This window comes from Pelophylax lessonae, assembly GCF_965119305.1.
Source record: "Pelophylax lessonae genome assembly, chromosome: 12".
Lineage (NCBI taxonomy): Eukaryota > Metazoa > Chordata > Amphibia > Anura > Ranidae > Pelophylax > Pelophylax lessonae.
In genome coordinates, this window is record NC_138779.1 from 88,559,974 (window position 1) to 88,576,016 (window position 16,043).

The following is a 16,043-nucleotide window of genomic DNA, read 5'->3' on the forward strand; positions in this document are numbered from 1 at the left end:
TTAGTTAGGAATCGGCTGGACTTCTTTAGGTTTTGGATAGAGAGGGGAAGTATTTGAACCTCTGTCTGATTTGAGTTTCAGTCCGGTGAACCGTTCGAGAGATTTCCCATCATTTTCTATCTGACAACAGTTTCACCCAACAGGAAATGAAGAAAAATCTCCAACAGCAAGTCCGAAATAAAAAAAAAAAAAAAAAGATCTTTTAGTAAAGTATGGGAAGCTTAGAAGCGCCCTTTGTAGAGAGATGCACCAAAAGTTTGGCAGCTGAAAATGGTGTTTTTGGCATTTTGCCAATAGCCATAATGGTGCAGAGAATGCACGCGATTTTGTCCCAAATTCACTGTGCTTATGGCGTGTTTTTCATAGGTCATGTGACTCAAAAACTGCATCAAAAACATAACACGGGTGCATTATTGATGTGTTCTTGCTGCGTTTTTAATGCATTTCAACGGAGAGGTGTATGTTTTTTTTTTTTTTTTAACTGACTAAAAATGCAACAAGCAGGATTTTAACACCACAGCAGAAGCGCAACGGACCAGTATGAAGACATACATAGAATTTAAAGGCATGCGTTTTTCTTGAGCTAAAAGTGCCAATAATGGCTGACAAAGTCCTATTCAATTAAACTAATGATATTAAAAAGTTGAATATAATATATATATATATATATATATATATATATATATATATATATATATATATATATATATATATATTGTATTAAAATCTGTCCATTTCTGCCAAGTGCAACTTTTAGTTTTGGCACCAAATTTCCATTCTACCCGTGTGCTCTAGGTTGCATGTTAATGTTGGTGTCCTTACTTACAATGCAGGGATGTTAGTCCTACATTATGCAGGATGATGTCAGTGTCTGCAACAATGAAGACGCAAAGAGTGCAGGCTGTGGGGAATTGATTGTTCAGTCAGGATCAAGCCTACAGGATCAAGGGATAATGTATATTTGCTTTTTATGTTCCCCATAAAGAAAAACAAGCATATTTAACCTTTGCAATTTTGCGGGAGCCCCACTGTAAGATCAACTTGATTTTTCCCCTCCAGCTTGTGTCTGTTGTGCTTAGAATTACAGGGAGGTGACAACTCCATCAATCAACATTTAATATCCCACCCCCATAGTGTTTAGTGGGCATGGAGGAGGAGGGAGGGAGTGGGTTGTTAGTTATCCCTGTGTTTACGCCCACATGTGTAACTTTATAGTCATGTGGCTTGCACAGATAAGAAAAAGGTGGAAATGAACAGCTTAGAAGGGAACTGAAATTTGAGCATGCTCCGTAGATGTGGCTACAGCTGGTCTATGCAATCTCATGCTGCGGCAGCGGACACAGACAAGGAGGAAGTAACAGTGAACAGAAGGATCAACCAGGTTTTTGGCAGAATACAGCAAAAGAATCCCATAGTGACTGAGTATGAACAGTATGTAATACAGTGTGTACTGACAAGTTCTAATGATGAGGGTTTAAAGGAGAAGTATAGCCAAAGTTTTTTTTTTTTGGCTGAACTTCTCCTATGGATCACAGGAGTGTAGTCCTTTCTCCACTCCTGTGACCCAGTTTCAGCTGACAGCAGGCTAAAGTCCGCTGACGTGACTCAACCAGTTTTTTGACAGGATTAATATCTACATATATACCTGTGTGTTCTCTCTTCCATATCATGTAGGCTCCATACAGCCACCGATAAATTAGAGAGATTTTTTCAACGTTCCCGGCTATTTTATACATGTATCTCTGTTTTTTTTTTCCACCAGAGGTCAAACTATAGGAATACAATATTTCTATGTTCTTACTTTTTTACATATAGCCTGTTGTCTTCTTATGTTTTGACTATGTTTATTATATGATTTTATATTGTTTGTATGCACATTTCCCCTTCCCCATGGAGGGAGGGAGTTTTTTGTAACTAATTGTTTTCACTATGGGATTGTGGATGGCTGAACTCGCACCTGTTTTCTTACCAATTAACTCAAGGTGCGAGTGATTACATTTCCTGGCCACCACTTTCTTGGTTTATCTACAAATGCTTGCCAGCATCCACAGTCTCATCGTGTGTGGTTATGAATAAGCGATTTACATCGTGAAATGCGTCAACCCGACACGTCTGTTCGTGCATTGTACTGTCTGTCTGCTGTATTTATGAAGAATAAAGGAGTTCGATTGGTTTCATCTTAAAACACCTTGAGTGCAGTCTCTATCTTTTGGAAATCTCTATGCTTGGACGGCGGATCCGACCTGCACCAGGCTTTGAACTTGCACCTGAGCGGCTCCTCTCTTTGTTTGCTTCTTATCTCCGTGACTCAACCAGTCCAGGTTCAGAAAAGATCCCAAACATATGGTCGGTATCCACCCAGAACCCTGGACTTGCACCTGGTTCTGCCTCACAGTGATCCGATGAGAGCCCAAGCCAGCCCCTCCTGCCCCCCTCACAGCCCAGCGTTTCAGTGAGCGCTGGAGGGGAGAGTAGAGAGCCAGAGACTGACAATCCCAGCTCTCTGCTCAAAGCGAAGGGTGAGAACTGAGCGATCAGCAGTGTTTGATTGCTCAGTTCTCACTGCAGAGCCGGCAAGGAACAGATGCAGCATCAAATCGATACTGTATCCACCTAGGTGAGTGCAATTGTTTTCTTGGTTTTTAATTCTGAACTTTTAATGACCCCTTAAGTGAGGGGAAATCACTATAATGAAGCCCAGGACAGCAGTAACAATGTGGGGGTTCAGATCCTTCCCAATTTTAGCTAAAACTTAAAAAAGAAAACATTATCTGAATATACATTTTAATAAAACAAACTGTATGATTGACAGTTGCAGTAACGGAGAAAAAAGGATGAACTGGTAGATTTTATGATGTGTACTTCTAATTAAATGGCTACATACTTTGCAGTGTGTTTAGCCTAAGTCCCGGTTCACATTTGTGCGATGCGGGAACGCTGCGAATATGCAGCGTGATCCTGCATCACATCCGTACCCCTAGCAGTTCACACTGCCATATGCGATACGCAGGGGTGTCAATTAAAAGTTAACGACACCCCCAGTTGCGATCGCATATCGCAGTGCGATCTGCAAGTTTACACAGAATCGGATCGCACTAGTGTGAACCACTATGCGATCCGATTCTGCACGAAAAAAGAAAGGGTCAGGTGCGTGTTTAGTGCGGATGCGGTGCGACTTCAGCCATACAAAGTGTATTGCTGAAATTTGCACCGCACATGAGATCGCCTGTAATTTAGGAGCAGTGCGCTCCGAATTACATGCGATCTCCGTGATCGCACTAATGTGAACCGGGGCGGAGTGAACATATGGTTTTTAGCCTTCAATACCAGGTCATGAAAAGTTAGAGAGATAAGTGAGTGCTGTAGTAGGGTGGTATAGTGCAGAAGGGTGGTATAGTGCAGTAGGGGGGTATAGTGCAGTAGGGTGGTATAGTGCAGTAGGGTGGTATAGTGCAGAAGGGTGGTATAGTGCAGAAGGGTGGTATAGTGCAGAAGGGTGGTATAGTGCAGAAGGGTGGTATAGTGCAGAAGGGTGGTATAGTGCAGTAGGGTGGTATAGTGCAGAAGGGTGGTATAGTGCAGAAGGGTGGTATAGTGCAGAAGGGGGGTATAGTGCGGTAGGGTGGTATAGTGCGGTAGGGGGGTATAGTGCGGTAGGGTGGTATAGTGTAGAAAGGTGGGTATAGTGCAGTAGGGGGGGGTATAGTGCAGTAGGGGGGGGTATAGTGCAGTAGGGGGGGGGTATAGTGCAGTAGGGGGGGTATAGTGCAGTAGGGGGGGGTATAGTGCAGTAGGGGGGGGGTATAGTGCAGTAGGGGGGGGGTATAGTGCAGTAGGGGGGGGGTATAGTGCAGTAGGGGGGGGGGTATAGTGCAGTAGGGGGGGGGGAGTATAGTGCAGTAGGGGGGTATAGTGAACTGTATGTGGGAGTGGCCAGCACTGATGGGCCGTCCTGCAATGCCAGTGCTAATAGAAGCTTGACTGCAAACAGACTGAAGATAGAACTGGTTATCTGTGAGTTGCTGTAACCTTTCAAGACAAACCAGATTGTGCTGCACAGGTCAGGGGGGAGGACAACAGACACAACAGCAAGTGAGTATGACGTACATGCATATTGTAGTAAACAGTCAGCACTAGTTTACCATGGCAGTTAATCCAGATGGTAAATATTGTAGCATATTTTCATGATCATAAATAAAACGCAGTTACAAGCAGTGTTTTATTAGTATGTGTGTGTGTGTGTATATATATATATATATATATATATATATATATATATATATATATATATATATATATATATATATATATATATATGTGTGTGTGTGTGTATATAATGTATATTTCTTATTATACACAGCACAAAGCTTTGCTAAATATGCATGAGTAAGTAGATCCATTCTCCTAAGTATTTGCTTTTAGCGGAGCGTGCAGCCGGTTCCCTGGGCACACACGTATACTCAGACATACCGGTTTGGTCAGTAATTTACCCTACTAGTATGTTTTCAAATTTTGAAAGAGAAATCGAGAGCCTGAACAAAACCCTTACCAGCATAAAGAAAACAAATGGCTAAATAATTCCAAAAATTCTAGAAGTAGTCAAATATTTTTCAGCTGATGCACAAATCTGTTGGGCTTGCTTGTTATACTTCATCAGTATTTTGAATAAAAATTGATGACGTGCATTCTAGTAGCATCTGTTGTAGAGATTTATTTTTAGCAGGCAGGAAGACATCTGTGCATAAAATAATTTTCATAAGTAGCAGTCCGCTGTGGAACGAACGTCGTTCTCAAGGAATTTGAGACGTTTTGGGATGCTGACAGAAGAACGCCCAGGGTATCTAAGGCTATGTGTGGGCTTGCTGGTTTGTAGAATGGATGAAAGTTTTGTGGTTTCTGGTGCTCTCTTGCCTCAAGCCAACATCCCCTGAATATATTTAAGACTTGGCAGTGATTGCTGAGTACTGTACTGCCACGTCTTAGAGAGGATTTCCTTTAGGGAGGTTACAACAGCAAAATAGCTGTGGGTTATGTGCATAACCTCAGAATCTATTCTGTGCTCTCATGAAATCTCTTTCAATGTATAGACTTTTTTTTATTTTTTTTTTAAAGAAATTGAAATTTATTTTTACCATTAACGTATAACTGAACTCAAATCATTAAAAGCCTGTAATTCCATAAAATATATCGGTTTAATGTGCACCTGTTTTTTTTTTTTTTACGTTTTATTTTGCTTTTTGTGACTTTAATTCCCCACATTGTCCACAACTTTTGGGGCTTTGTTTCCAGTCTGCAGTATCCCAGTGTCCTGTCCAGCTCACAGGTGGTCCTCTTGATGCTGCAGCCGCACTGAAGGACGGCTGCTAAATGTTTCAGCCTGAATTCGCACACATGCTGTGCAGGACACTGAATGTAACAGGAATTGCGTGCGGTGTCTCTGGGGTGCAATTTAAGTCATGGATTTGTTTGGCTCAAATCGCTCCACATTCGCACCAAACTCATGCAGGACTTTTTTTTTGTCCATACCAGAATCGGATCGCATTCGGATGGCCACCAATGCAATCTGATTTTGTAAATCGCACTGTGTTTTGCAAACCGATTTTAGGGTGTCTTTAGTTTAACATACACTCCACAATCAGTTCGAATGAAGGGGTTGCGATTTTGGTGCAGTGCAGAATCTGCAGCGAATTTGCTGTGAATTTGCACCACATCTAGTGTCAGCCTGGCTCAGTCAAACTGAATGTTCTGGCATTCTGTGTACATTCACATCATCTTGAATTGCATGTCTTAAGGTGACAACACTAAGGTGGGAAAGGCTCACAGTAAAGCAACACTGTTTAAGGAAAAAAAAAGCGAAGAATAAAAAGCCTGCAAGAGAAGACCCACAAATCATAAGTAGGGATAAACCTTTCCCAATTTTTAAAAGCTCAGTTCACATTTAGGCTCAGTTCACATTGCTGCTGTGCGAATTACATTAATTTTTGAGTGTGATTACAGAGCGAATTCAGTGTGATTTTCTTGTGTCAAATGTGATTCTCCTGTGAAGTTGTGAGGGGATTGGTAACAGCTGCAATATTAAGTCTGGCCAATAAAATCTGGATTCGCAATAATGTAAACACAGGATTGCGATTTTTAAATCTGGTTCTATTGAAGTCAATTGAGCTGAATTTGCACTCACACACTTTTTTTTTTTTTTTTTTTTGCTTTTGCTTGCTTCGTCAGAATCGCACCGCAATAATGTTAATGGCCTTCATTAAAAACAATGTTGTTTCAGATGACATGCAAATCTATGCATTCGGAAGGGATCAAAATTGCATCAGAATTTGCATCAGTGTTAACCAGGCCTTAAGGATCGAGCCTCATTGGGTCACACTACATTAACGTGCATTGCCTTAAAGTGGTTGTAAGGTCAGAAGGTTTTATCGTAATGATTTCTATGCATTAAGATAAAAAAACCTTCTGTGTGCATCAGCCCCACCAATGCTTACCTGAGCCCCCTCCCGATCCTGGGAGGTCCACGACGGTCTCAGCCGTCTGGGACTCCCCTCCTCATTGGCTAAGACACAGCAGTGGTGCCATTGGCTCCCGCTTCTGTCAATCAAAGGCAGGTAGCCAATGAGGAGAGAGAGGGGGGGGGGACAGGGTCGAACCACAGCTCTGTGTCTGAATGGATACATGGAGCTGTGACTCGGCTCGGGTGCAGCCATAACAAGCCACTTGCTGTGGGGACACTCAAAGGGCGGGAGGGGCCAAGAGAGCAGAAGAGGGACCTGAGAAGAGGAGGATCCAGGTGCATGCAGTATTTTTGGCAGCATAACACACTTTAGTGTGTTTTTGCTACAACGCAAGTGTGTTGAGAAGGTACATTGGGGTGCTAGTAGTGTGCATAGCCCCTACACAAAGTTTTTTTCTGCAGTACATATTTTGCAGCATATGTCGATTTTTTTTGCACAGCTGTTAAAGCAGATCTTCGCTGCATCTGAACACCACAAACCAAAAACCACTATTTTAATTCATTTTAATATTCAAAGCAAACTTCCCCATCCTTCCATGTTTCTATGCTTTATTTTGTTGAGAAAACCCACCCCTTTTAAGTTTTAAACAAGTAAGTATGATATACTTTACTATCTATTTACTAGTGCTAGCAGTGTGAGTGTTAAAAATAATAAGTGTTAAGTAAAGTCTCTTATTAGGTGTCCGTTTAAGAAACTGAGATGAGCAGCGATCCTGATGATCGCAGCTCATCTCGGATCATTATCTGTTTATGAAACGGAGACGATCAGAGGAGAACATCCACACATGGAGAATCTATCATTGACTGACACAGAAATGACCAGTTTATGAAGCTGCGATCTCCGCACTTCACTGGTGATCTTTGCCAGAATTCACACTCCAGATTCACCAGCCCATAGGTGGAGGGAAGGCCGAATCCCCAGAGAACTGAGTGGGGTGAGTGGGGTAAACATGTCCCCCTGCTATGTGTATGTATATATATATATATATATATATATATATATATATATATATATATATATATATATGTGTGTGTATATATATATATATATATACAGTACAGACCAAAAGTTTGGACCCACCTTCTCATTCCATGAGTTTTCTTTATTTTCATGACTATGAAAATTGTAGATTCACACTGAAGGCATCGAAACTATGAATTAACACATGTGGAATTATATACATAACAAAAAAAGTGTAAAACAACTGAAAAAATGTCATATTCTAGGTCAGGTGTACTCAAATGTAAACTTGAAAGGTCCACTTACAAATTTTCCATTCAGTCCGAGGTCCGGAAAAGTGACCATCAAATTCCAAATACAGAACGCCAACAACAAAAAAAGGCATTCCCCAAAACTTGCCCCCATCCAATGTACAGTGACCAGCGTGCGTGCCCCCATTAATGCAGAGCGACCATGTGCGTGCCCCCATTAATGCAGAGCGACCAGTGTGCGTGTCCCCATTAATGCACAGCGACCATGTGCGTGCCCCCATTAATGCAGAGCGACCAGTGTGCGTGCCCCCATTAATGCAGAGTGACCATGTGCGTGCCCCTATTAATGCAGAGCAACCATGTGCGTGCCCCCATTAATGCAGAGCGACCAGTGTGCGTGCCCCATTAATGCCGAGTGACCATTGTGCGTGCCCCCATTAATGCAGAGCAACCATGTGCCCCTATTAATGCAGAGCGACCATGTGCGTGCCCCCATTAATGCAGAGCGACCAGTGTGCATGCCCCCATTAATGCAGAGTGACCAGTGTGCGTGCCCCTATTAATGCAGAGCGACCATGTGCCCCTATTAATGCAGAGCGACCATGTGCGTGCCCCCATTAATGCAGAGAGACCAGTACAAAAATTCAGCCCAGCACTCACTCCGAATGGGAAGACTGGCGTGCTGCTCTCCTCAGGCAGGGAACTCCAAAATGGGTACATAGAAAAGAAAAGAAGAGGAGGCGCAAACACCTAGTGCATTACCCGTGGTCAATGTTGCAAATTGTTTAATTAAAAAAATGCCAAATGCATACTCACAGACGCAGAGATAAAAACATGTTACAAGAATCCACCATGTGTGAACTGGAACAAGTCCTTCAGTCAGGACCGCTAACGCGTTTCGGGGGTCAGGCCCCCTTTCTCAGAGCTTCGACCAGTGTGCATGCCCCCATTAATGCAGAGTGACCATTGTGCGTGCCCCCATTAATGCAGAGCGACCATCTGCATGCCCCCATAAATGCAGAGTGACCATGTGCGTGCCCCTGTTAATGCTTAGTGACCATGTGCGTGCCCCTATTAATGCTTAGTGACCATGTGCGTGCCCCCATTAATGCAGAGCGACCATGTGCGTGCCCCCATTAATGCAGAGCGACCATGTGCGTGCCCCCATTAATGCAGAGCGACCAGTGTGCGTGCCCCTATTAATGCAGAGCGACCATGTGCGTGCCCCCATTAATGCCGAGTGACCATGTGCGTGCCCCCATTAATGCAGAGTGACCATGTGCGTGCCCCCATTAATGCAGAGTGACCATGTGCGTGCCCCTATTAATGCTTAGTGACCATGTGCGTGCCCCTATTAATGCTTAGTGACCATGTGCGTGCCCCCATTAATGCAGAGCGACCAGTGTGCATGCCCCTATTAATGCAGAGCGACCATGTGCCCCTATTAATGCAGAGCGACCATGTGCCCCTATTAATGCAGAGCGACCATGTGCCCCTATTAATGCAGAGCGACCATGTGCCCCTATTAATGCAGAGCGACCATGTGCGTGCCCCCATTAATGCAGAGCGACCAGTGTGCATGCCCCCATTAATGCAGAGTGACCATGTGCGTGCCCCTATTAATGCTTAGTGACCATGTGCGTGCCCCCATTAATGCAGAGCGACCATGTGCGTGCCCCCATTAATGCAGAGCGACCAGTGTGCGTGCCCCCATTAATGCAGAGTGACCATGTGCGTGCCCCTATTAATGCAGAGCGACCATGTGCGTGCCCCCATTAATGCCGAGTGACCATGTGCGTGCCCCCATTAATGCAGAGTGACCATGTGCGTGCCCCCATTAATGCAGAGTGACCATGTGCGTGCCCCTATTAATGCTTAGTGACCATGTGCTTGCCCCCATTAATGCAGAGCGACCAGTGTGCATGCCCCTATTAATGCAGAGCGACCATGTGCCCCTATTAATGCAGAGCGACCATGTGCCCCTATTAATGCAGAGCGACCATGTGCCCCTATTAATGCAGAGCGACCATGTGCCCCCATTAATGCAGAGCGACCATGTGCGTGCCCCCATTAATGCAGAGCGACCAGTGTGCATGCCCCCATTAATGCAGAGTGACCATTGTGCGTGCCCCCATTAATGCAGAGCGACCATGTGCATGCCCCCATAAATGCAGAGTGACCATGTGCGTGCCCCTATTAATGCTTAGTGACCATGTGCGTGCCCCCATTAATGCAGAGCGACCATGTGCGTGCCCCCATTAATGCAGAGCGACCAGTGTGCGTGCCCCCATTAATGCAGAGCGACCATGTGCCCCTATTAATGCAGAGCGACCATGTGCGTGCCCCCATTAATGCAGAGCGACCAGTGTGCATGCCCCCATTAATGCAGAGTGACCATTGTGCGTGCCCCCATTAATGCAGAGCGACCATGTGCATGCCCCCATAAATGCAGAGTGACCATGTGCGTGCCCCTATTAATGCTTAGTGACCATGTGCGTGCCCCTATTAATGCTTAGTGACCATGTGCGTGCCCCCATTAATGCAGAGCGACCATGTGCGTGCCCCCATTAATGCAGAGTGACCATGTGCGTGCCCCTATTAATGCAGAGCGACCATGTGCGTGCCCCCATTAATGCAGAGCGACCAGTGTGCGTGCCCCCATTAATGCCAAGTGACCATTGTGCGTGCCCCCATTAATGCAGAGTGACCATGTGCGTGCCCCCATTAATGCAGAGTGACCATGTGCGTGCCCCTATTAATGCATAGTGACCATGTGCGTGCCCCTATTAATGCATAGTGACCATGTGCGTGCCCCCATTAATGCAGAGCGACCAGTGTGCGTGCCCCTATTTATGCAGAGCGACCATGTGCCCCTATTAATGCAGAGCGACCATGTGCCCCTATTAATGCAGAGCGACCAGTGTGCGTGCCCCCATTAATGCAGAACGACCAGTGTGCGTGCCCCCATTAATGCAGAGTGACCATTGTGCGTGCCCCCATTAATGCCGAGCGACCATGTGCGTGCCCCCATTAATGCAGAGTGACCATGTGCGTGCCCCTATTAATGCTTAGTGGCCATGTGCATGCCCCTATTAATGCAGAGCGACCAATGACCCATGCCCCCATTAATGAAGAGTGACCAGTGACATCAGCGGGGGGGGGGCAGAATGGAGAGGATCGGAGTGGCTGTGTCTTGCACTGGCAGCGCTGCATGATTACAAAAAGCCGAGTTCTTCTGCTTACCCGGTGAGGATGTCATTCGAAGTCCCGCCTCCTGGACCGGCTTCTATGATAGACGTCACCAGTTTTCTGTCTATCATAGGTAAGAGCCGGCCCAGGAGACGGGACTTTGTAGGACAGCCTCTTCCCCGGGTAAGCAGAAGAACTCTACTTTTTGTAATAATGCGGCGCTGCCAGTGTAACACACAGCCACTCCGATCCTCTCCATTCTGACCCCCGCTGATGACAGAAGGAAGGAGACCGCTTCGGCGGTCCAGATTGAAGTCCGTGTGGGTCCGGAGGCCGCCCATGTCCACCTATTCAGGACCCCGGTTCTAGGTTCTTCAAAGTAGCCACCTTTTGCTTTGATTACTGCTTTGCACACTCTTGGCATTCTCTTGATGAGCTTCAAAAGGCAGTCACCTGAAATGATCTTCCAACAGTCTTGAAGGAGTTCCCAGAGATGCTTAGCACTTGGCACTTTTGCCTTCACTCTGCGGTCCAGCTCACCCCAAACCATCTCGATTGGGTTTGGGTCCGGTGACTGTGGAGGCCAGGTCATCTGGCGCAGCACCCCATCACTCTCCTTCTTGGTCAAATAGCCCTTACACAGCCTGGAGGTGTTTGGGGTCATTGTCCTGTTGAAAAATAAATGATGGTCCAACTAAACGCAAACCGGATGGAATAGCATGCCGCTGCAAGATGCTGTGGTAGCCATGCTGGTTCAGTATGCCTTCAATTTTGAATAAATCCCCAACAGTGTCACCAGCAAAGCACCCCCACACCATCACACCTCCTCCTCCATGCTTCACGGTGGGAACCAGGCATGTAGAGTCCATCCGTTCACCTTTTCTGCATCGCAAAAAGGCGGTGGTTGGAACCAAAGATCTCAAATTTGGACTAATCCGACCAAAGCACAGATTTCCACTGGTCTAATGTCCATTCCTTGTGTTCTTTAGCCCAAAAGTCTCTTCTGCCACTCGTTTTCCTGTACTTAGCTGCTTTTTTCTTGCTATAATACAAATTCTAACCAGGGCCGTCTTTATTCTTGATTGGACCCTGGGCAAAAATTTTCTTGGGCCCTCTTGAATCCACTTATCAACTATTTGGGGGCTCAAGGGGCAGCTGCTTTGGGCCCCACAACAATGACTAGACCCGGGGCAGCTGCCCCTTTTGCCCTGTGTTAAAGACCTGATTCTAACAGTCTATTCAGTAGGACTATCAGCTGTGTATCCACCTGACTTCTGCACAACACGACTGATGGTCCCAACCCCATTTATAAGGCAAGAAATCACACTTATTAAACCTGACAGGACACACCTGTGAAGTGAAAACCATTTCAGGTGACTACCCCTTGAAGTGTGACTCTACAATTTTCATAGTCATGAAAATAAAGAAAACTCTTTGAATGAGAAGGTGGGTCAAAACTTTTGGTCCGTACTGTGTGTGTGTATATATATATATATATATATATATATATATATATATATATATATATATATATATATATATATATATATACACACATTTTTTTGTGTAGGGGGGGATAAATATTTTATTAACATGAGGTGGTGGGTCTCTGAGAATGCCCTTGTATTCAGCAGTGGTAATGTAACGCTTCTTAACCAGTTCCAGACCGCCCACTGCATATATACTGCGGCAGGCTGCGCAAAATCATGTACATGTACGTGACTTTATGCATGAGATGTAAGGGGCAGATGAAAGGGGCGCTTCTGTAGATGTGATAACTTTTTGCGCAAAGCAATCAATATACACTTATCATCAGGATTTTTTTTTTACCAAAAATATGTAGCAGAATACATATTGGCCTAAAATGATGAAAAAAATCAGATTTTTTAAAATGTTTGTATTCGGTATGTTTTATAGCAGAAAGTTAAAAAAATATATATATATACAGTATATATATATTTTTTTTCAATGATGATTGAATCAAATTGATTATAGCGCAAAAAATTAAAAAACGCAGAGGTGCTCAAATACCAACCAAAAGAAAGCTCTACTTGTAGGGAAAAAAAAAGAGACATCAATTTTATTTTGGTACAGTGGCGCACAACCGCGCAATTGTCAGTTAAAAACAACGCAGTGCCGTATCACAAAAAATGGCCTGGTCAGGAAGAAGGGAAAACTTTCCGGAGCTGAAGTGGTAAAAAACAGCCACCGAGTGTTTCAGTGATTTTCTCGTACTGTCATCTTGCTATGTCTCATGAGATTATAGGCGGCCCATTCATGTTTACATGGATCTGAGCTGTTTTCAGAGGGAAAACTTCTCCTTTGTTCTCCCTGTGAGAAGTTCTCGACTTCATAAACAGGGGGTGCCAGAGGAGATAATTTTCCTCTAACTGTCGAGAAGTGAACTGAGAGAAAAATTCTCAGTTTCATAAACGTACATCTTTATCACTTCTGATGCTACAGAGTTTTAGCAGTAAGGCCGTTTTTACAGGGGTGTTCCGTCTGTCCATTTTTCAGCCTCCTATTGACGAATGCAAAATGGACATCAAATAATTTCTACGGACAAGCGGATGTAAACGGGTAATCATCTGTTTATATCCACATCCATTCAGTTACGTTTTTAAACAGCAAAGCCAACGACCAGATCCATTGAAACAGAACAGATGTAAACCAATACTGTCCATTTACATCCGTTCCATTTATGTCCATTTTTAGGCAAGAAACTTTTTTTGTTTGTTTTTGTCACCTCTATTTAGTGTTTGCAACAACTTAAAAAAAAAAGAATGCAGAAACGGATGTAGACTGATGTAAACGGAACAGAACTGAAGTGAAAACTGATGTAAACTGAAGGACGGGCAAACTGATGTTAACTGGTGTAATTTAATCCTTTTTCCTCTGTTTTTTTTCTTAGCAAAAGGCAGGTTTTCCATTTGAGATCATTAGGGCCTAATTTTTAGAGATGAAAATATTTTTATTGTCGGCAAATCAACATTAAACAAGTCATGTATAAGACCCCATTCACATTAGCGCGACTTGTCAGCCTGACAAGTCGCGGTCCATTGATTAGCACAGGACCCATTCTAATAGGAGCGACACAAGTCGCTCCGACTTAGAGAAAGGGTCCTGTACTACTTTGGGGCGACCTCGGAGCGACTTGCATAGACTTCCATTATGTGAAGTCCCTGCAAGTCGCTCCGAAGTCGTTTTGCTCGGGACTGACAAGTCGCTTCCCCAAGTCATGCAGAGTCGTGTCGCCCCCCAGTGTGAACCGACTCTTACAGACAACAGTTGTGTAGTATTTAGAGGTTGGAGTAATAATAATTAAGGGTTAACAACCCTATCAAATTTATAGAGGACAGTCACACAGTGTTTCCAAAATGACACATCTAAAAACAGAAATAATTTGAAACATCAGACAGACAGCCAACAAATAGACTAATTTTGAGCGAGCAGAAGCCATCACTCCACGCCCAAACTGGAGTAAAGAAAGGTGCTGTGCTGATTTTAATGGTCAACTGCTATTCATGAGAGGATAAGAAAGAAGAGAGAAGTGAAACGTTTAAAAGATAATAGAGGAAAGGGTCTGTAAGAAAAGTAAGTCATCCAGTGTGAGTATGGGGAAGAGAAGGAAAGGAAAGAAAAGAGAAAGTTAGGAAGAAGGGGGGAGAAGTACAGCAAGGGTATCGGGAAGTGTCATTCTGTAAATATGAGACAATCTTGAGTGTTGGAACCAGGAGAGACCACATCTGAGCCCCCGGCCGCGTGGGTCAGCATTTTATTTAGGAAGAGGAAAGCATATCTTTAAGGGAGTTAGATGAGAAGAGATGGGTCCAAACAAGCCATAAAGCCATACATTTAGCAAAAGTGTTATTATCCTGTGCAAACATCTCCTCCATACGCATAATGTCATTCATGGTTGAGACCCAAGCGGCTAGAGGTGATGTCTGTTCTGTCTTCCAATATAGGCTCCGTTCACATGTTAGCGTATGGATCATGGGCAGAACCGCCGCGGTTCCGCCCGCGATCCGGAGATTATTGCAAATCGCGGGGCGCCTGTGCGTTGCCCGTTGATTTGCAATAGACCCCCAAACGCTGAGCGATGTTGCCGCGATTTCCGCCTGCCGAATCGCGGTAACATCGCGCAAAAAAAATCGCGGGACGCAATACGCTCCAAAGAAGCTCTTGTACTTTTTTGGTCGTAATGCATCCCGTGATTTTTTTTGCGCAATGTTACCGCGATTCGGCAGGCGGAAATCGCGGCAACATCGCTCAGCGTTTGGGGGTCTATTGCAAATCAACGGGCAACGCACAGGCGTCCCGCGATTTGCAATAATCTCCGGATCGCGGGCGGAACCGCGGCGGTTCTGCCCGTGATCCATACGCTATCATGTGAACGGAGCCTTATGGTATAGGCTGATGAGCTGCTGACAAAAAGCGCAATAAGCTCCGCTTTTGGGCAGTCACAGCGCCAGGTAGCATTGAGATTAGAGCAATTGCTGGGGTAGGTATCAAAGTGTCATCATAGATTGTATTATAAGCATTAAATACCTGATTCCAGAAGGGTCGCATCGTCTCGCATTCCCACCAGATATGCAGATATGTTGCAGTTGCTCTGTTGCAACGCCAGCATTAGTCCGAAGTGGCTAGGGCCTAACTTTTAAACCGCACAGGTTTCATAAACAGATTGGATTTAAGTTTTTAAAAGACTAAGGGTAATGATGCTTGTCCTCATTTATTGAAAGGTTGCTCTTGCCTCAGTTATTGAAAGAAAAGTTTAATCACTTCTATTTGTTGTAAGGCAAACAAGCCATGTGACTTTAACATTCAAATCTGCTTGTACTTGATTAAAAATAACTTTTTTGTTTTTGGAAATACAGTAAGTATCCTTTTCCTGTTGTGTTTGGTTTGTGAATGAAGTCTTGTGTCTGATTTTTTTTCTCACTCACTATTATACACCTCATAACGAGTTTTTATATATATATATATATATATATATATATATATATATATATATATATATATATATATATATATTTGATCACTAAGGACGCTTTGTCAGTTGAATTATTTACTCCATTTCCTAAAATAAAATATCAGTTCATTATTGGGTCAACCCATTTATTGAACG

The 16,043-nt window shown here is 44.1% G+C and overlaps 1 protein-coding gene across 2 annotated transcripts in view; it reads left to right on the plus strand.

Moving 5' to 3' along the window:
• The window catches only part of SLC35E2B (solute carrier family 35 member E2B), a 114,870-nt gene that overhangs the window by 44,689 nt on the left and 54,138 nt on the right, over positions 1-16,043 (plus strand). The window contains exon 1 of one of the 2 annotated variants that reach the window (XM_082274114.1): positions 3,970-4,092. The exons of the other annotated variant lie outside the window; for it this stretch is intronic. The gene's annotated coding sequence lies outside the window, so the exon portion shown is untranslated. Of the gene's footprint in view, positions 1-3,969; positions 4,093-16,043 lie in introns of those variants that run through there. 2 annotated transcript variants of the gene reach the window in all.